This window comes from Suncus etruscus, chromosome 5, assembly GCF_024139225.1.
Source record: "Suncus etruscus isolate mSunEtr1 chromosome 5, mSunEtr1.pri.cur, whole genome shotgun sequence".
Classification (NCBI taxonomy): domain Eukaryota; kingdom Metazoa; phylum Chordata; class Mammalia; order Eulipotyphla; family Soricidae; genus Suncus; species Suncus etruscus.
Window position 1 is genome coordinate 124,292,786 of NC_064852.1, and position 23,437 is coordinate 124,316,222.

Below are 23,437 nucleotides of genomic sequence, written 5' to 3' on the forward strand. Positions count from 1 at the left end.
ACTTTTCTATGTGAATTCTCTCACACAGGTTGTGAAATATTAATATATTCAGGTGTTTATAAATTTTATGTAATTGAGCAATTATTTTCAATGGGACTAAGCATTTTAGAAGGCTTTGAGAAATGTTAGTAAAAATAGCACTCTGCTGAATTTTGTTGAGTCTTAATCCAAGCTCTTCATAAAGTGTTTATCTGTGTAAGATATGGAAAATATTTGCATTTGCATTTTTCAGACATGAAAATTATGTAACGTACTTGAAATAATATTAAAAGCCAAGAGTGGGACTTTCTGGATAAAAACTTTTATTGTTTCTTAATTTTCTCCATTAACAGCTATTTTTCTTTTTCATCTCTCCCATACAAGTAAACCTATGTATTTTAAAGAAAAATGTTGAAAATGTGCTGGCTCAATTTTTATTTTTAAAGGTGCTGTTTGAGAGTGATGGTGATTGTTGCCATGGGTTACTATCTTTCTCTGCTATCAGCCAATTACAGACTATTTTCATAATATCTGCTGTATCTTGTAGACATATTTCACCAGCATTCTTGAAACATTTTAAACATTTAATATAAATAAGAGAATCTTTTTGTAACAAAGATACACAGATTTAAAGACATAAAAGCATAGTTAAGAGGAAGAGACATCAGACTGATACTCTAATTTATGCCTAAATCACCTAAGTAAATGAAAAAACAGATATTTGAGAGGGTAATTGCTACCAATTTTCTTAGAACCAAAGGAAAAAATATCTGAGCTCAAACTGTTATAATAGTGGAGCAAAGAGTCATGAATTTAGCTAGATAAGAAACAGCTTAGTTCTTAGATTGGAAGTGTAACTTATGCACTAAGTAGGATAAATAAGAATACATTTATACTTAGATATAGTATAATAACAGGAAAAATAATTTTTATAAATAGAAAAAATTGAGGCTTAAATGGAGTAAAAAGGCAGATTATAGGAAAACCACAGTCATTAAACTGACATTAGAATTCTATATGTAATAAGTGGTTGAAAACAAAAAGAGGGACAGAGAGAGAGTACAGAGGTAGAGAACTTGCTTTGCGCTTGACCAACCCAGTTTGCTATCTGGCACCCCATATGATCACTGGACCTGCCAAGATTGATCTGGGGGCCGAGTATGACTCCCAAACAAAACCAAAAACAAAACAAAGAAACAAAAATAATGTTATATTTAAAGTATCAGAGATAACACTGCATTAAAAATAGTGAGCAAAAAAATAGGTCACTTGTGTGGGGATTGGGCCATAGACAGTGCTGTACAGGGCTTTCTTCTAAATGTGTACTCGAGTCACTTCTTGTAGTTCTCAGAGGACCATATGTAGTTCTGGGTTTGGACTCCGGTCAACTGTGTAGAATGCCAGTGCCTTAACTTCAGGTCTATCTCTCTGGCCTCAAAATGTCACTTTTTAGGATAAACTGTATTAAGTTACCAATATTTATTTTTCTGACAGAACAACACAGAATGTGTTTTAATAAAAACATGAGGACAGAGAGAGAGAGAGAGAAGAGAGAGAGAGAAACAGAGACAGAAACACACAGTCATAGATTTCTTTCATTTTGGTTATTATTCAGCTGCATTCAGTGATAAATTATTTATAACATCTACCCATTAGATACTAATTCAGAATAATTCTAAAGACACTCAGGACCTCCAATAATTCTTGTCCCAATTCCATTAACTTTTTCTCTCCTGTAATTAATTGAGAAGATCCATTTACGAACAGCCTGTTTATCATTCTTGCTGATGTTATCCGCCAAGATTATGTAGGGTAGATGCCAAAATATTAGCACTAAAATAAACTGAAAAAAGTTAGACACGTTTTAATAAATATTAAAAATACATAAATCTGTGAAAATAAAAACTTAGATAAAATGGAATCTTTTATATACAGCGCACAGAGGGTAGAACTGTGGAGCTGAATGTTTGAAGAGGAATGGAAAGATAAGGTACTTTAAGTCAGAAGCCAGCTGATGTAAATAGAGGAGAAAGCCTTTGACAAAGAGGTTAGTTGGGGCTAGTTATAGATTACAAATCAGTTTCAGGAGAATGGATAAAAAGTACTAAGTCCAGAAAAAATAGATTTATTTAGAAATTAATGAACCTCTGTACAACAAAGCACCAGGTTTAAATAAACACATGTTGAAAACCATTTTGTCTGCCAGTTTTATTCACTGCTGAGCATGAAGATAAATGCACGTTCCTAAAAGGTAATTAGTTTTGTAGGAAATACAGGTATGTAGACTTACAGCCCTTAGGATGGGCTTGGATGGTGGAGATGGAGGCCTTTGTCCTTAGGCCCCGGCCACGTGGCTCCATCCCCCATTAACCAGCAGGTCATCATCTTCAGGTGGTCGCAGCAGGAATCAGACTCGCTTAGACAGGCTTCCAGAGAGATAACATCTTTATTGGCCTTGGCCCATGTGTGTGGCCTATATCATAACAAATTATGCTGTTTATCTATTCAGTCCTGCATTGTACTTTTCTCTCGGCCATCTCTGCTTCTGCTACCTCTCCATGCTGGCAAAGACCCTAATCCCCTGGGTCAAAGGCCTTATCTAACCTTCCCAAGACCCCTCCTAGGAGTGGGCGGGGTCTTGCAGGTAAAAATCCACGTAATATCTGGGGTGGAGTCACATAGGTACACAGAAATAATTTTAGAAGGTATACTAAAAAAGTGGTTCAGAAAGATGCTAAGTAAATTTGGGAAAAGGGAATTATGTTTTAATTAGGTAATTGTTTTTATATGCGATTGGATTAATTGTATCTTGAAGGATAGCTAAGAATTTTCTAGTTGACTTTCAGGATGAATCCATGTATATAAATATACAGTAGTGATAAAAATATTGCTAAAGCTGAAGCCCTAAATATTTTCAGCGTGGCCTTCTAGCTACCCTTTTTCCTGGTGGAAGGACTCTGATCAAAGCCAGTAAGACCACTTGAGAGAACAAAGACAGGGGTCAGAGAAGGAATGAAGTGAAAGAAAGGAAGAAAGACAACTCTTGATACAGTATAGGCAAATAGGAATATATAGATGTATATATATATTTGTATGTGTGTGTGTATAGATATGTTTTTTTAAAGTTCATTGGTGTTTTCAATGTACATATTCTACTCAACTTTCTATTTATGTTTTTAGTGCCTTAGACTATAATTCTGGTTCATTCATTTTACTTTTAAGCTTCTCCCATTATGCTACTGATTAATTTTTCTTAGATTTATTCATTTTTTAAAACACTATAAATGATGGTAGTTATATTGCAGACATATCTCACTAATATGTCTTCTTTTATGCCCAAGCAATGGTTTTATTTTTTAAGAGAACCAATCTAGAAGGGAATGACTGAGTCACGATGTAGATATATTTATAACTGACTTTTATTCACTTTATTCATTTATAGCTCCATCTCATCTTGTATTTACTCACACAGTTACGTATAAAATATATATACAATTCTTAAGTGGAAGAAAGAGTAAAATGTGTTGGGAACTGGCGGTAATGAGAGCCACCAACAAATATTTTTAAATTAAAAAAAAAACAACAAAAAAAAACAGGAGGGAGAACATGTTTGTATGTAATTATCTAATGTTAATGTAGTTAAGGATGGGTATTTCACAGTAGGGACATTGGATCTTTTAGTCAGAGAGAGAAGTGGAGAGTCGGATTCAAGAATCAGGAGGTCACAAAACTGCTGCTGAGAACTAGCTATTGGACTTCAAAGGTAGTGTGTCAAAGGATCACATGTTTTCTTAAGTGAGGGCCCATGTCAAACTCAGCTTCTTAACCACTCTCAGTTTCAAACTTGAGTTTAAAAAATGAGGTGACTCTGCAAGTTGGAAAATTTGAACAGTAGTAATTAAGGATAAGGGTGGGGGGAAAATGAGATGGCAGTGAAGGTAACAATGGAATATTGTGAATATTCACAGGAAAAGCATATGAAAGTGCTACATGTATGTCCTTTATTATCTTAGCTAGCTATGTTTCTATCATGACTCCATACTTTTTTTTTTTTTTGGTTTTTCGGGCCACACCCATTTGATGCTCAGGGGTTACTCCTGGCTAAGCGCTCAGAAATTGCCCCTGGCTTGGGGGGACCATATGGGACATCGAGGGATCGAACCACGGTCCTTCCGTGGCTAGCGCTTGCAAGGCAGGCACCTTACCTCAAGTGCCACCTCGCGGCCCCATACTTTTTTCTTCTCTTATTTTTACCTTTTCAATTTCAGACAGTGTTTCTGGGATATTAGACTGTTAGTGTTCTTAATGTAAGTTCGTACTCATTTTAAGAGTGGAATGCAGAATTGATCTACACTCTTAAGACATCCAATCACATGGAGTGAGCCAAAAATGTTTCCTGGTTTTTGTCTACTATAAGGTAGCAATGGATTTTAACATTAGAGCTCATTTGAGAACTGCTTTCAATGCTGATTGAATTAAGATTTAAGTTATCAAATAAAGCCCCAGGTGTCTGTGAACATCCAGCTGTTAAACTATGACTTTGCTATGTACTCTTGTTGGGACATTATTGTTTTTAAGACTCAGTTGCAAATATTTTTGTTATTTTTGACCCTACTAACTTACATTTATTCAGTTTCAGCTTTTATTGTAATTCTGACTCTGCCATTCAATATATACATTTTTCTTTTAATCCAATATACATAAACTCCTCTGATCCACTTTCTACTTTCCTTAAGGACAGACATGAAGAAAGATTATTTACTTTGGCTCTCTGGGACTTAAAGCGAGGCGTATTTGAAGGGTGACCAGTCCTTCATAGACAATGGGCACTGAGAGACTGAAGGAAGAGAGAGGCCACTCCAGATGGGTAGAGAACAGTTTCACTGATGAAGGGGATTGCAGGTTTGTTTTAAACAGCTTCAAGACCTGAGATTCTGCACCACCTTTGACAAAGCTCAGTGTTTTTGATACCTCAATCATATTTTGTCATGTATGCAATCCAGACAACCTCAACACACATTACATATTCCAGAATGTATCCTTGAATCAGCTCGTGGGGATAAGCATGCCCAAAGAATGGGCTGAGAAGCTTTAGATTCATCTATGGACAAGGCTATGGTTTATATTCCCAGCAGGAAGGACATGAGAAGTCCCCCAATTACTCAAGACTTATGGATTAGTTATGAGGTCTTGCCTTTTTTGATAACCTTTTACAGCATTTCTTTTTTTCCACCTTGGAGTTATTCTTCTAAATATTTCCCTGGAAAGCTCCTACTTCAGATGGCTACACAATCACTTTCTTCTTTTGCACCTTCCTTCAGTTGGGACCACAATTTCATCCTTCCCTAAATTTCCCTGATTATCTTCTGGAAAGTCATTCACCCTCTGCTGAAATTTGCCAACAGTGCCACCTCTACTGATTTTCTAGTACTTAAATAATCTAACAAGTCATTTTTTTTTAATTTCACGTAGTCATTATAATAACTACCTATTCCTATACTCCATGAAGATGAGGAATTTTTTTTAACAGATGCTAAATTTTTTGAAGAGTGCTGAGCACATAATAGGCAATCAATACATATTAGTTGGATAAAATGAAGATATTTTAGGCTAGTACTGATGGTGATAAATGAATGTAAAGGCTTATTAAGTCACATTGATATTGCAAATGCCTCTTGGATTCCCACAATCCTCGGGTCATCAGTTTTAGTTTTAGATACATTGATAACTTGCTTATCTTTTCCAGAAAATTTAGTAAGAAGCTGAGAAAGGCTGAGTCAGGGAATGTTATGGGTCATTTTATATGATATGTCAGATAGTCTTAAATAAGATAAATCTCCAACCAAGTTTCTAATAAAAATATTGATTAGAGGAGGCCAAAGGTAGAAAGATGAAGTAATAGCATTCCCAATCCTCCTCTACTATTATTACCCTATTGTTCAGTCATTTATTCTGTTGGTATTCATCAAATATAACTATTGTTCTTACCATAATTTTTGCTGGGAGCCACAAGCTATAATTAAGGTGGGTAAATACCCTACTAGATCCTGGACCAATAACTATAACCATAAATGTTAATGTTTACCCAGTACATATTATCTGCTGGTCTGTGTGATATGCTTATTTCATGCTCTGTATTACTGACTGAATTTATATAATTTCTTTTTCTTTTTTTAAAATAATGAATGAATGAGACTATAAAATGGACTGAGGATTTGATCCCAGACAGCCTGACTCCATAGTTTAATCACAGGTTCTATTATATTGGCTCCCTGACAGATATATTCTGTCTGTGGATCTCCCTGACTTACTATTCTAATTATTCTGACATCAAATTATTTTTAAAAATCTATTATTGTGTCAAAACTGATGCTGAGAAGGAAGTAAACAAACATTATTAGGATCTGAAGCCTCTTTTCGAGAGAGGGAAATTTAGAATTGTGGAGCAAGCATTCTGAATAGGGGACAATGTTACACCCCCCTTTTTTAAAAAAAAAAATCCAGATTTCTTTTCTTTTATGTCAATAATACTTGGTTTTAAAAACTTATTGAAAGTGAATAAACACAGAAATTCAGGATAAATACAGCCTTTTTCTGAGCTTCTAAAGAGCAGAAACTGGGGACACTCTTGATGGAACCTGCCTCACATAAATGCCAGTTGTGTGAACCATGAGAGTAGCTGTGCTTAAACAGATACCCCTGACCTGCTGCCAATGTTCTGTCTTTGATCTTTCAAGTCTTTTACGAAGTTCTCAAGCGATCTCATCTCAGTGCCCCTTAACTGAAACCAATTTTCATGTTTTATATTTAATACTTTTACTGCACTGAGCCAGGTGGTGAATTAATTACTTTTGCAGGTTGAGAAAAGATCCCAACTCTGTTGTTAAAATTAGGTAAAGTTAAAACTTTTTTGAAAATTACTATTGATATTACTTAAGCTTTTGTTTTATTAGAGATACTCTTAAAAGGTAGAGCAATATGGGACAATGCCTAACTCAAAAATTATAGGATAGGAATGACTTTAATCACAGATAAAACTATAAAAGATTTTTTTTTTTTGTGGTTTTTGGGTCACACCCGGCAGTGCTCAGGGGTTACTCCTGGCTCCATGCTCAGAAATTGCTCCTGGCAGGCACGGGGGACCATATGGGACGCTGGGATTCGAACCGATGACCTCTTGCATGAAAGGCAAACGCCTTACCTCCATGCTATCTCTCCAGCCCCAAAACTATAAAAGATTTTTTATTGTAAGTTGTCTCTTTTCAGCTAATGAGAAATTTTCTTGATGATAATATGGTTGAGGACTTTATGACTGGAGGTAGCAAGAAGAAAAAATTGAGTTCTAAGTATATAGAATTTAAGGGGGCTGGAGCAATAGCATAGTGGTAGGGCATTTGCCTTGCACACAGCTGACATGGAACGGAACTGAATTGGGTTCGATCCCGGCATCCCATATGGACCCCCAAGCTGCCAGGAGCTATTTCTGAGCACAGAGCCAGGAATAACCCCTGAGTGCTGTTGAGTGTGGCCCCCAAACCAAATAAATTATATAGAATCTTTACAGAAAATTACGTAATCACATACTGAAAAATCTATAAAGAATATTGTAATCATAGAGATGGGGGTAATTATGAGAGTTCTGAACTTGAAATCAAAACATTATTTTTTGATTTTATTTTTTTGAAATGGTAGAGTTAGGTTAGGTAGGTGTTAGGGTTGAGTTTAGCATTAGGTTAGGTTTAGGATTAGTGAGAAGGTTAGAGTTGTGGTTATGTTAGGTTGTTATAGTAAGGGTTATGGATAAATTTGATTTTAGAGTTTGGTTGTTAGTACTATGGCTAAAGTTAGGATAATTTAGATTAAGGTTAGAATTCAAGTGACAGAGTCAGTTTGAGTGTTAGGGTTATGGTTGGGGTGTTATGTTAAGTTTTAGGGTTAGGGTTAGTGTTAGAGTTAAGATTTTAGGGTTAGGTGTTAGGGTTAGGGTTAGATTTAGTGTTTTTTATATATTTTATTTAATAACTGTGTTTACAAGCATTTTTACATGGGGCATCAGTAATAGAATGTACACCACCCTTCACCAGTGCAATCTTTACACCTCCAATGACCTCAGAATACAGTTTTTAATATTGCTCTTAGCAAACTTGGTCAAAGTTTCAATATAGCTGGCTTTTCTCTTATAAAATTAAGAATAACTGATACTTTTTTATTACTCTTTTTAGGATCCTTTAAAATAAAGTTGATAAATTATATGTAATGCTACAGGTATTTGAGTCTGTGGCATTCAAAATACACTACAAATTGTACTTGTTCTTGATGTGCTGTTCACTGTTACTGTACTTCGAAACAAGAGGATCATTACTAACCTCCTTTACAAATAGAGAAAATGAGTTTTAATTGACCTGCAACTCATCATTTGGAAAGGTACAAAGAACTCTGTCTTTTGGTAAATAACTTTCATGGGCTCCCATTCATAGAAAGTGACATGGTGATTGAAAGAAGGCATCTCTTAAATCAAGTAGAATACATCTTCCTTGAATAGTTAACTGGAAACCTTGACTATGTAAGCATATTCAGAAGAAGGTCATTGTCTATGGAATTAATTTTTATTCTTGGCTAAACAATGCCTGCTGACTGTCAGAACTTGGTGGAAATCCCATCCGTTTAGTTAGGAACTGACCTGATTGATGGAGAAGAAATGACTAGAGTTAGAGGAGAAATTCCTGAACCTATGAATTATTCAAATGTCTTTAAGTTCTGTGTAAAAATCTATGTCTTTGTGTAAACCTGATATATATAGCAAAAGGTAAAAGTTTTATCTGCATCTAGCTAAATAAAGAAAATAGTCTTCATTATGTCTATTATGTGAATTATGTTTATTTTTCATAAATAATAGTTGCTCAGTAAATTTTGTTAATTTTATAAATTACTTTTTGATATTTAAATAACACTTTATAAAATTATACTTACTAAAATCAAATGTTAAACTTTACTTACATTTAAAATTATTTATCTTCACATATATTAGTTGTCTTATCTCTATGTGGTTTTTATTATTAAACTTATTATTGCCATTATTAATTATCTGATTTTAGAGCCCTACCTAACTGTGCTCAGAAATTATTCCTGACTCTGCACTTAGGAACATTCTTGAAGGTGCTCAAGGAACCATATGGACTTCTGGAGATAAAATTGGAGTTGGCTGCATGTAAGGCAAGAACCTAACCCGCTGGACTATTGTTGGCCCTATTTAATATTTTGGCCCCTATTTTAAAAAAATCTATGCAGAAAATTTAGATTAAATGAACATTTCAAGCATTGTATCTTATATAGCTTGAGATGTTGAAACAAATTATCCTATTTTCCCCAAAGACGTTCTCTCAAAATTTCTAGAGTAGGTTTGATTTTATCACATATAAATAAATTTCTATCTCACAATGCCAATATATTTATAGTATATCATTAATTATTTACTATTAGCAAGTAAATCGAGGATAAAGATTTAATACTTGCAGGTACAAAAGCTAAAAAAGACCAAGTTCAACTTAAAAAACTATAACATAAGGTAATCTGCCTTTTAAATAATAAATATTCTAAAACTTAAAAACATATACCAAAAAAAGAACTAATTAAAATTATGTAAAGTTCCGATGATTTTCAAAAAACTTACATTATAGAAAATTAAGTTTGATAATTGGTTTTTATTTTGCCTAAAAGTTGTTCTATATTTGGTTTTCTCTTTTAAATATGTTTTATTTTAAACATGTAAAGCATAAATTATATACTCTATAAACATGTAAAGTATAAAACATATTTTCATAAAACTTCATAAGATATGTAAAGTATAAATCTTATAATTTAAAATTGGGACACACATATAGTAATAAAAATAAATTCTAATAATAAATTATGATTTTTCAGTAAGTATTTATTTAATAAACATTTTTAGCAATATGTAAACAAATAATTTGATAAGGTAAAGTGTTAAAAATTATGGCCAGAGGGGCCGGAGAGATCGCATGGAGGTAAGGCGTTTGCCTTTCATGCAAAAGGACGGTGGTTCAAATCCCGGCATCCCATATGGTCCCCCGAGCCTGCCAGGAGCAATTTCTGAGCGTAGAGCCAGGAGTAACCCCTGAGCACTGCCGGGTGTAACCCCTCCACAAAACAACAACAACAACAACAACAACAAAAAACCAAGAAATTATGGCCCGAAGGATTGTACAACAGGTAGGGTTCTTACCTTGCATGGGATCAACCAAACCATGTATCATCTCTGTATATGGCTCTGTATATGGTTCCCTGAATCTTGCCTGAAATGATTCCCAAGCTCAGAGTCAGGAGTAAGCCCTGAACACCAACAGGTGAGAGCATAACATAAACTAAACAAAAGCCTTCAGAAGGCTTCCAGTCTGATAGAGATGCTTAGACAAGAAACTACAAAAAACTATGTGGCAATATTTGATAAATAGACAGCTGAAGTATGACCACAAAGCATAGAAAAGAGATCATTTTTTTTCTTTCCTTATCTTTAAATTTGTGGGAGGGAAGAAAAGAAGGGAAGATTAAAGAATTTAATGGAAAGTTTTTTTCCCTGTTGGCCCATTAAAAATAATCAAACAGAATATGAAAGTTTATGTGTTTTGTAATATTCCCATAGGTAGCTTGCTTACCTATCATGTACAACTAAACTTCCTCTCTGTGCCAGCCTTCTTTTTTTGTTTCTTTTTGTGTGTATGTGTGTGGAGCACACCAGAAAATGCTGAGATGTTACTCCTGCACTTAGAAATTACTCCTTGTGCTCTCCTGTGCCTGTCTTTGTTTCTTGAACACCTGAAGGTCTCCTCAGAGGCCTAGGGAGCAAACCCCCAAAAAATGCATTCTGAAGCTGCCCAGTAGCTGAGTGAGTACAGTCTGACTGTGGGGGTCGCCAACCAATAGCAGAGCTCTCTGGCCTGCGGAGGCTCTGCCCTGCTGTATCTTTGATCAATCTGAGGACTACGAGGGAAATCTCTCCTGTGCCTGTCTTTGTTTCTTGAATACCTGAAGGTCTCCTTAGAGGCCTAGGGAGCACACCCCCAAATAACTTTCAACTAGAGGCAGCAGAAGAGCGTGGCTTCGCTTCGAGGCTGAGCATGGGAAACTTCTCAGGCAGACACCATGCACAGAGAATGAAGACAATAGCTTGGATGACCTAAAAAATTCCAATAATCTGATTAACCTCTCGAATGAGGAACTTAAAATAGAAATATGGAAGATGTTTGTAGAACTCAAAGAAAGCATAGATAGATCTGAACAGAACACAAAGACAGAAATCAGAAAACTCCAAACTGAAATAACAGATCTGAAAAACATGGTAGCTCAACTGAAAACCTCAGTGGATGGCCAGACCAGCAGGGTAATAGCAGCTGAGGACAGAATCGGAGTACTGGAAAATGTGATGCAGAAAAACTCAACACAGCAGAAGAAATTGGAAAAGAACCTTAGGACAAATGATCAGGCAATAGAAAAAGTACTCAAGGAATGCAAACAGATGAAAATAGAAATCTTTGATAAACTCAACAGAAACAACATAAGAATCATAGGAGTCCCGGAGACCCAGGTAGGAGTTCTCCAGGAAGAATCAACTGTCAAAGATCATCAAAGAGATACTCCCAGAGTTAAAGACTACATGCAATCAAATCCTGCATGCCCGAAGAGTACCAGCTAAAAGAGACCCAAAGAAAAACACCCCAAGACACATCCTCGTTACAATGACAAATCCCACAGATAGAGATAGAAACTGAAAGCAGCAAGATCAAAAAGGGAAATTACATTCAAAGGAGCATCCCTAAGACTTACAGCAGACATGTCACAAGAAACTCTCAAGGCCAGAAGACAGTGGTGGGATATTGTGACAAGTCTGAATAAAATGAATGCCTCACTGAGAATACTGCACCCAGCCTGACTCACATTCAGGTTTGAAGGTAGGATACATAGCTTTATGGATAAAGAACAGCTCAGAAACTTCACAGATGAAAATGAGCCTTAATGGAAAAACTGAAAGGTCTACTTTAAGACAAGAGATACCAACAAACAGCAAACTTATCTACAAAGATGACATCAAATCCTAGGACAATCATCTCACTCAATGTCAATGAACTAAATTCACCAATTAAAAGACACAGAGTGGCAAAATGGGTCAAAAAGAGGAATCCAACCTTCTGCTGCCTACAAGAAATACACCTGAATAGTCAGAACAAACATAGACTCAAAATCAAAGGCTAGAGGAAAATCATCCAAGCAAACAAGACCCTTAAAAATGCTGGGGTGGCCATATTAATATCTGATGACACCAACTTTATACTCAGAAAAGTGGTAAGGAACAAAGATGGACACTATGTACTAATGAAGGGATATGTGCAACAGGAAGAAATCAGACTATTAAACATATATGCACCCAATGAGAGACCAGAAAATTATCTAATACAGTTACTGACAAATCTGAAAGAAGACATCAATAATAACACAATAATTGTGGGAGACATCAACACGGCCCTGTCAACATTTGATAGGCCAACCAGACTAAAACCCAACAAAAACATATTAGCCCTGAAAAAAGTAATGGAAGAAAGAGGACTAGTAGAAATGTATAGGACACTCCATCCCAAAAAACCTGGATACACATTCTTCTCCAATGTACATGGGTCATTCTCCAGGATAGACTACATGCTGACACATAAAACATACCTCCATAAAATCAAGAGAATAGAAATCTTGCAGGCTACCTTTGCTGACCACAAAGCTCTGAAATAAGATGTGAACTACAGAGCCACACAGAAGAAAAACTTTAACAATTGGAAATTAAACACCCTACTACTGAAGAACCAGTGGGTCCGGGATAAAATCAAAGAGGAAATAAAAACTTTCCTGGAAACAAATGACAATGAAGACACAAACTGCCAGAATCTATGGGACACAGAAAAAGCAGTTCTGAGAGGAAAATTTATAGCTCTACAAGCACACATCAGGAAGGAAGAAGGGACATAACTGAATAACTTAATGACACAGCTCACAAAATTAGAAAATGACCAACAAAATAAACTAAAAATAGGGAGACAGAAGGAAATAACAAAACTGAAAGCAGAAATCAATGAAGTGGAAAACCAAAAAACAATCCAAAAGATCAATGAAAGCAGGAATTGGTTCTTTGAGAAAATAAACAAGATTGATAGACCATTGGCAAAACTCACAAAGAAAGAGAGAAACCTGATAACCTGTATTAGAAATGAAAAGGGGGAGATCAAACAGATATTGCAGAGATCCAAAGGGTAATCAGAGACTACTTTGAGAAACGTTATGCTACTAAACATGAGAACCTAGAAGAAATGGAAAAATTCTTGGACACTTATAACCTTCCACATTTAAGTAAGGAGGATGTAGCATATCTAAACACCCCCATCACTATTGAGGAAATTGAAACTGTAATCAAACATTTGCCCAGAAAAAAAACCCAGGCCCAGATGGATTTCCTAATGCATTTTCAAATCTTTCAAGAGGAGCTACTAACAATCCTAGCCAGGCTCTTCATAAAATTGAAAAAAATGGGAATACTCCCAAACAGCTTCTATGAAGCCAATATCCTTCTGATACTAAATCCAGACAGAGATGCTGCCAAAAATGCAAATACAGACCAATATCCCTGATGAATGCTGATGCAAAGATTTTCAACAAAATCCTGTCAATAGAATCCAATGCATCATCAAGAAGATCATACACTACAACCAAGTAGGTTTCATCACAGGAATGCAAGGATTGTTTAACATCAGTAAATCTATCAACGTCATACACAACATCAACAACAAGAAAAATAAAAATCACATGATTATATCAATAGACGCAGAGAAAGCATTTATTAAGGTCCAACACCGATTCTTGATAAAAACTCTCAGCAAGATGGGAATGAAAGGAGCCTTTCTCAATCTATTTGAAGTCATCTACCACAAGCCAATGGCAAATATTATCCTCAATGGAGAAAAACTATAAGCCTTTCCTCTAAATTCTGGTAAAAGACAAGGCTGTCCGCTCCTCTTCAACATAGTACTGAAAGTGCTTGCTATAGCAATCAGGCAAGAAAAATATATCAAGGAAATCAGGATAGGAAGGGAAGAAGTCAAGTTCTCATTGCTTGCAGATGACATGATACTTTACTTAGAAAACCCTAAACACTATACTAAAAAGTTTCTAGAAACAATAGACTCATATAGCAAGGTGGCAGGCTACAAAATTAACACACAGAAATCAATGGCCTTTTTATACACCAATAATGATAGGGAAGAGATTGACATCAAGAATGCAATCCCATTCACATTAGTGCCACACAAACTCAAATACCTTGGAGTCAGCTTGACCAGTGATGTGAAGGACCTATACAAAGAAAACTATAAAGCCTTGCTCCAAGAAATAAGAGAGGACACATGGAAATGGAAACACAAACCCTGCTCATGGCTTGGCAGGATTAACATCATTAAAATGGCAATACTCCCCAAAGCATTATACAGATTTAATGTGATCCCCTTAAAAATACCTATGACATTCTTCAAAGAAGTGGATCAAACACTTATGAAATTCATCTGGAACAATAAACACTCTCGAATAGCTAAAGCACTCCTAGGGAAAAGGAAAATGGGATGCATCACTTTCCCCAACTTTAAACTGTACTACAAAGCAATAGTTATCCAAGTAGAATGGTATTGGAATAAAGACAGACCCTCAGATCAGTGGAATAGGCTTGAGTTCTCAGAAAATGTTCCTTAGTAATACAGTCACCTAATCTTTGACAAAGGAGCAAGAAATCCTAAGTGGAGCAGGGACAACCTCTTCAACAAGTGGTGCTGGCAGAATTGGTTAGCCACTTGCAAAAAAGCAAACATAGACCCCCAATTAACATCATGTATGAAGGTAAAATCCAAATGGATTAAAGACCTTGATATCAGACCTAATACCATAAGGTATATAGAACAACACGTCGGTAAAACACTCCATGACATTGAGACTAAAGTCATCTTCAAGGAGGAAATTGCACTTTCCAAACAAGTGGAAGCAGAGATCAACAGATGGGAATACATTAAGTTGAGAGGCTTCTGCACCTCAAAAGAAATAGTTCCCAGGATACAAGAGCCACCCACCGTGTGGGAGAAACTATTCACCCAACACCCATCAGATAAGGGGCTAATAATCAAAATATATAGGGAACTGACAGAAATTTACAAGAAAAAAAATCTAATCCCATCAAAAAATGGGGAGAAGAAATGAATAGACACTTTGATAAAAAAGAAATACAAGTGGCCAAAAGGCACATGAAAAAAATGCTCCTTATCACTAATCATCAGGGAGATGCAAATCAAAACAATGATGACATACCATCTCACACCACAGAGATTGGCATATATCACAAAGAATGAGAACAATCAGTACTGGCGGGGATGTGGAGAGAAAGGAACTCTTATCCACTGCTGGTGGGAATGCTGTCTAGTCCAACCTCTATGGAAAGCAATATGGAGATTCTTCCAAAATCTGGAAATTGAGCTACTATTCGACCCAACTATTCCACTCCTAGGGATACACCCTAAGAACACAAGAATACAACGCAAAAACCCCTTCATCACACTTATATTTATTGCAGCACTATTCACAATAAACAGGCTCTGGAAACAACCAAGATGCCCTTCAACAGACGAATGGCTAAAGAAAATATGGTACATATACACAATGGAATATTATGCAGCCGTCAGGAGAGATTAATTCATGAATTTTTCCTATACATGGATGTACATGGAGTCTATCATGCTGAGTGAAATAAGTCAGAGGGAGAGAGAGAGATGTAGAATAGTCTCGCTCATCTATGGTTTTTAAGAATAATAAAAGTCATTTTTGCAACAATCCTCAGAGACAACGAGAGGAGGTCTGGAACTTCCAGCTCACTTCATGAAGCTCACCACAAAGAGTGGTGAGTGCAGTTATAGAAATAACTACACAGAGAACTACGATAATCATGTGAATGAATGAGGGAACTGGAAAGCCTGTCTGGAGTACAGGTGGGGGGGTGGTGGGATGGACGGAGGTTTGGAAAATTGGTGGTGGGAATGTTGCACTGGTGAAGGGGGTTGTTCTTTACATGACTGAAACCTAATCACAATCATATTTGTAATCAAGATGTTTAAATAAAGAAAAAAAAAGAAATTACTCCTTGTGACATTCAGGAATCATATGGGATACTAATGATAAAAACCAGGTTGGCTGCTTGAAAAGCAAATGTCTTACCCGCTATACTATTGCTTTGGCCCTGATGACAGCCTTCAAATATTTCCCAATTCTGCCATGCCTCTAACTTTGACACAGTTTGTTTCTTGGCATTTTTATTCATATGCATGTGCACATATATACAGATATAGTTTTCCTGTAAACTCACCTCCTTTCTTCAAGACTATCTAGAAATTGTACTGCCTTCTTTGGTCTCCTAAAGTTTGATCATTGTTTCCTCTGTGCTTTGTATATTTTGCTTATTTTCTGTTATAATAGTCCTTACCCTGTTTTTCCATCTATTTATATATCTTTATTAGAAATGTCAAAACCACATGTTATTATAGTTATGAAAGTTGTTTTTCATAATATTTGGCACAGGGAAAATAATACACATTATTTAAGTAAAGAAATGAGAGAAAAAAGTAAAGTGCCTTTGCATTTTGATCTTAACTGTCTTTCCCTGATGAGTTATGATACTGAGCACCAATATCATAGGCACACTTATATGTGTCTATTGTCACTTAAAATACTTTTGTGAATAGCTATTTATTTTTTTCATATTTGCAACAAAGATATTTTATTGCTTATTTGGGTTGATTATTATTGTCTAGTTTCTTGGCGCTTCAGCTTAGTTATAATGATTCAGTCAATTGTACCCCTGGTCACGTTCTTACTTCCCAGAGGTGGTAGATTGTAAAATTTTTCTAGTTATGTGAAGAGAGTCCCACACTTCTAATAAAGAGAAAGAGTCTAATTCCCTAGGTTCTTGAATATGAAAAGGTCTTATGATCTTCAAATCACAGAATATATCAAAGTGACAGACACTGAGTTTCTGTCAAATCAAAGTTTCATTTGAACCCATCTGCCTTATGAAGAGAGAAATGTTCTAATTCTTAGAAAAGAGACAAAGCCAGTCAGTTAGCTGAGATATGACTAGAAAACCAGCCCAATTAACTCACCAAATTATAGTAATAATAGATGTTGTTTAAAATTTTAGTATCATAGAGTTGGAAGTATAGCCCAGCAACCAACCCACTTCTCTCTGCCCACCCAATGAACAGAAAAAAGAGAATGTATAAAAAAACCATAATAATGATTAGTGATATTTGAGTTATTTATAATTGTATCTGAGAAAATATCTTGTGATTTTAGGTAAAGAACAAATAATTTTAAGAAGATGTATGCTAATTTAATAAAATAGCATTTGGTAAATTCTTGGGTGAGATCAAGGGAATTAACAACTTGTTGACATATATTTTTTATACAATAAGTACAATGTTCTTGTTCTTAGAAACAGCTCTCAATATTGCCAAAGCCCAAAAGTACTCAATAGGTGCCCATACAAGGCAGAATGTTATGAAAAGGATAATCTTTCTTTGTGTAATCCAGAAATTTTATTAAGTAGGGTTTACACATCACAAATAAATATGATTTCCTTAAAGATAAACATTTTGAGTATATTATATGCACAGTAGCTCATTGATATTTTCTTATTGGATGAGCTGTTATTTTTCTGTGTTCCTTTCCTTTATTGCTAATATTGGTCACCTGTTAAATTTTATGCATTAAAACATCTTTAAAAATGTTACTAAAATCTTTTTTTGGGGGGGCAATAAACTACAAAATCTTCATATATTAAAGCCTTTATCAGGCAAATGACCCCCTGTAAACTAATGGTTAGGTCATATAGACATTTCAAATAGCATCTGTGGAAATTCATTTAGCACTAAATTTTATTTCCCACTGACTAGACAATTAGAATATAGAATATCATGGTGGAGAGTGGACGGAATTATCTATCAAGAATATCCCAAGGCACTTGGCAAATGTCCAGATTTAGGAAGAACCTAGTTAGTGTCCTGTTCTAACTATTGCAAAAGTAATTTTCTTTCTGAAATGGAAAATTAATGTAATGTTCCTGAAGGGAAACATTTAATAATAATCAAGTGAAGGCAGAAGGCACTTGATTCCCTTCTGTGACCTAGTCCTAATGTATTAGTCACCCTGTGGCTCTCCTCTTAACTGGATTGTGGTTTAGAGACTAAATCATTCAGCTGTGAAGTTCTGATACTCTCCCTGCCCCTATTTCATATGATAATCAGTGTCAAGCTGATGGGCATAGGATAAAAACTCATAAACGTTTTTCCCATTTTTTACCTCAAGTATAATCCAATAATATTATTCTGTACTCAAAAAGTAATTTTAATGAATTATATTAAGATTAAGTTCTGGCTAATATATTTAAGCCATCACCATCTATTATCTTTCTAAACTAGAGATAATATACATGAACATTTCCTAAGTACATTATTTTGCAATATTACTAATAAAAATAGTTGTCAATAAATACATTTGATACTCAGAAAAATTAATTCTATTATTATGAAACATGGCACAATAAAAAGTTGGTGATTCAAAATTATATTAACAACTATAATTTTGACTTTATTGCATTTTTATCCCATCTGTGAAATTAGCCTAAGAGTAAAAGCATCAAAATGTTTTTTATTGTCATAGGACCAAGTTGGAGGTTTCTGAGGTTACAGGGGTGGGGGGTGGTCACCCAGCCCTCTGGAGTGCATTGTGCTCATCTGGGGATCAAACTCAGGACCTTGAACATTAAGGCATATGTTCTAATTTGAGCCCCCTAGATATAAACATTTGAAATAGTCTATTTCTTCTTTCTATTTATGAAACAATATTTATGAAAAAGACTCTAGTTTAGAAATATTTTCATATAGAGAAGACTTACAAGGAATTTACTTCTTTTCAATACAGGAGTCGACAGTTTGGTAATTCAGAGGAATCCTGGTTCTATTGACAGGACAATTCTTTTTATACAACACATTTCAAATATCTGTTAGCACTTTTGTTTTGTGAATTAATTTGTCTTTTAGAAAGATCACTTTTGGAACCAGAGCAATAGTACAATGCGTAGGGGCACTTACATTGTCTACTGCTAAGCCAGATTTACCACTATACCTGGTATGGTCCCCATTCCTGCCAGGAGTGATTTCTGAGTGTAGAATGGAATAGTTCTTGAGCAGTGTTGGGTGTGGCTCAAATTCCCTCCCTCCAAAGACAAATAAACATACTTTGCATATAAGGAGGAATGGACTGAAAAGGAATAAAGCTGAAGGACTTATGAAAAGAGACTAATAGATAGTTATAAGCAAAGAAGAAAAGGAGCAATTCCACATTTCCAGGGTGTTCAGTTTTTATCACTAAGGATTTTTAGTATTGTTGAAATAAGTAATTTTGCTAACAATATTTGAAACAACCTTAAAACAATATATTTTTCTGCAGATAAAACACAAAAATAATCTGCAATGAGTCAAGTATTGAAAATAAAAATGAGAGTCATCAACATATTTATAATTTCAAAAAATGGTTAACATTTACTCAGGGGCAAGAAAGACTCTTTTCCAATTCTCTTTAAAAATTGAAGAAATGAAGAACAATTAAAAAGTAGTTTTCCAGTTTAAACAGACTTGATATCTATATTATAACAACAAAAAAGCCCCTAAACTTTTGTGGATAAGAATCCTATTGAAAAAATTTTGAGAAAAATTAAAAAAGCCCTGGGAAAATTACTATAATGTATATGACAAACTTAGCTTATACAACTCCAAAAGCAAAAGGCAAAAAATGATCAAAATTTAATGTCAAAATTAATAGAGAAAACTTCTTACTCTCACTAGAAATTTCTCAAACGTTAGGTCAGGGATATGGCTTAAGTGGTAAATTACATGCTTTGGAAATGTAAGACTAGCACCACACACACACACACACACACACAGACACACACACACAGACACACACACAACGATGATAAAATAAAAAGAAAAGTGTTAGCTAATGTAACAACATATATATCATAACAGATTTTTTAATGTCAAACTATATATTTAGGACAAAGAATGGTGAGAAAAGTTACATGCCTGTCACATCAAAAGAACAGCCTAGTTATAAGGATAAACAATATAAAAATTAATCTAAAAATTCTAGAATCAACTAAAAATCAAACTTTTAAGTAAAAGTAGAATCTAGCCCTTAATCCAATGAAATTATCCTAATCTCAAATATTTGATTTTAGTCCTAACCTTGCCAATATTGATGAATAGCATGAGAAAAACAGTAAATACTCACATACACTGAATGGTAAAGTAAATGGACAATTTGATAATTTAGACCCGTAGTTAAAATATATGTGAAAATAAAATATTTGTGAATAAATAAAGGTAGTCATTATATATTGTTATATTAATCACCCATATTTTATATATAATATATAAAACTATATAACATACATATAATATATATTTATATATAAATAATTTTATACATATAAAACATATATTATATATAACAATATATATTAATATTCCTTGAACAATTAAAAATGATATGTATTTGCTTATACGTAGAAACTTGGGTATACTATTTTAGTAGCTAAAGATGCTTACTTCCTTATAGACAAAATAGAATAAAACTTTGAAGTTTAGGGGTTGGAGTGGTGGTGTGGAGCTCATTGCCAGGAGTAACCCCTGAGCATCACTCGGTGGGTGTGACTCCCTCCAAAAATTGAAGTTTATATATTTATGTTTAAGTTTAAAGTTTATATATTTACAAATATGCAAAAAATTAACATTTACTCAAAGGCAACAATGACTTTTTTTTCCAATTGTCTTAAGACAAAAACATTTAGAGAAAGGAAGAAAAATTAAAAAGTAGTTTTTCATTTTAAACAGACTTGGTATCTATATTAACACTATGAAAAGCTCTCAACTTTTGTATAGAAAAATGCTGGAAAATCTTGATAATTTTAAAGAATGCCTGAAGAAATTTTTATAATGTTTATGATAAATTCAAAGTTTACAAATAAAATACATAAAAGCACTTCTACCTATTTATCTATGTACTTTTGACCTACAATATCTGAATAAAATTTCCCCAGATATGTAAACTCTAAAGTGTTGCCTGTGGTTTTCTTTAAGAATATAGAATTCTGGATCCTCTTTTTGCTTTCAACTTTTCTGAATTGTGTATTTTTATAATTCTTAAAGTAATTTCCAGCAAGTTGGGAGAAGAAAGTAAACTCACCCTGGGACTTCCCATCAAAGGAGTAATTTTGACACAAAAATTCCCATATCATGAGAAAAAAGACTAAAGTCTATTTAGGTCATTAAAATCTCTTAAAAACAAACAAACAAACATACATACAACATTAAGATAAAGCTAGTAAAACCTGTAGCATTGCTATTGCACTGTTAGATTCCAAGCCTATTCAAACAAGTCTCCTTCCCCTTTTTCTTTCACAAATATAATACAAGTTTTTTATTTTGCTTGGATTTGTCCACAACTGTAACAATCATGGAAAAGCAATTCTAGAACATAGGGAAAGGAATTAGGTAGATTGCACGTACAGCAGGGCAGTCCCTGGCCTTGAACACTGCTGGCCCTGGTTCTACCTCTAGCACCCTTGAGTCTACCAGGAGTGATCCTTGAGTGCAGAGACAAGTGTAAGCTCTGAGCAAAGCTAGAATAGCTTTATTTATTAATTACTAAATAAATAAATAATGAGGTAAGGGGGAGATATTACTGTATTAAGAGAGTCATGTTTACTTTAAAAATGCTTTTCTACCAGTCTACCCACTGTTGAAAATAGCAAACAGAAATTCCAGGTCTATGGACTAGAATTATGGAAGCCAGATGAGAAAGCTCAAGAATGGATCAAAAAATAGCCAAATAATACAGAAAAATAATAGAAAACAAGGAAGTCTAATAGGGTACAGAACTGGAGATGAGCTAACCCACTTTTCAAGGACATTGTTAAAATAAAACGTCAGAAATAATTATGGAAGAATGTGGCAGAGTAGCATAGGTAAACAAAGCACGGAAGAAGATTCAGAGTAAGAACATACTAGGAATCATTGAAAACAAAATGAAGTAAGAAGTGGTAAGAAAATAACAGTTTGGTAAGACTTAAAGAAATGTAGAAGCAGCTCTGAGCATTTAAAATGCAAAGAAAGAGAAAAATAAGTATAATTTTTTTTTCTCTTCTAATACTAAAGGAAGTAACCTTGGGGGAACACAGCACTTGTAGCCTTGAAAACCGAGGTTCTCAAAAATGTTTAATATCCTGCTCTCTTTTTAGATAAAAACATACTCAATATTGCCCTGGGACTCTACCTTCTTAATAAAGGGAACAGTCGCCCTCAATTGCACCAAAGGCTCCATCTACTCCACCATACTTGGGGGCTGGTACTTGAGGAAATGCTGGTTTAAAAGGAAAATGAGTGGAGAGGAGAAACACAAATACAGAAGGATGGGGGGCATGAGCTAAGAGGTCTCAGGGGCATTGGTGGTATTAAGAAAGGACAGAACTAAATATCCAAACCAGAGTCAACAACAATTAAATCATCAGACCTAACTTTAATAATCAAAACTTAAAATAGGCCTGTTATGCTGGCAGGATTTGATGGCATGGGATGAACTGTAGGAATATTGGTGGAGGGAAGGTCAATACTTGTGGTGGGATTGGTCCTGAAACATTGCATGTCTGAAACCCAACTATTAAGAACTTTGTAAATCACAATGACTTCAATAAAATATTAAAAAATAAAAGGAAATGTGATTATGTGCATACATTTCAGGACATTTTTCTAATATCCAGAAAGATTCCTTGGTACAGCCAGGGTTCTGCATTTTATTTTGTTCGTTTTGAGGGAAGCATGTAATAGTAGTTGGGGACTACTCCTGCCTCGGATCTGGGAATTCTTTCTTGCGGTGATCAGGGGTGTCTTGATACAAGAATCATACTTGAGCCTCCCGAATGCCAAGTGTGCATACTTCTATCCTTTGAATTGTCTCTTTGGCCTAGTAAATTATTACTCTGTGTGTATATGTTTGCGTATGTATATGTTGTATTTGTGTGTGTGGGTGTGTGTGTAGTTATGGTGGTACTGAGTATTAAACACATGATCTCATTCGGGTCAAGGCCTGTGCTCTACCACTGAACTACATCCTTGGAGCATGAATTCTGCATTTTACACAATAGCAACCGAGATGATAATTTTGCTCTTCTGGCCACGTTTAGAGATGCAAAGATGCTTGGTTGGGAAATTCATTTCAGGAAGGAAAGAAAAGACCGCTTTTCCCAAGTTTAAGTTGG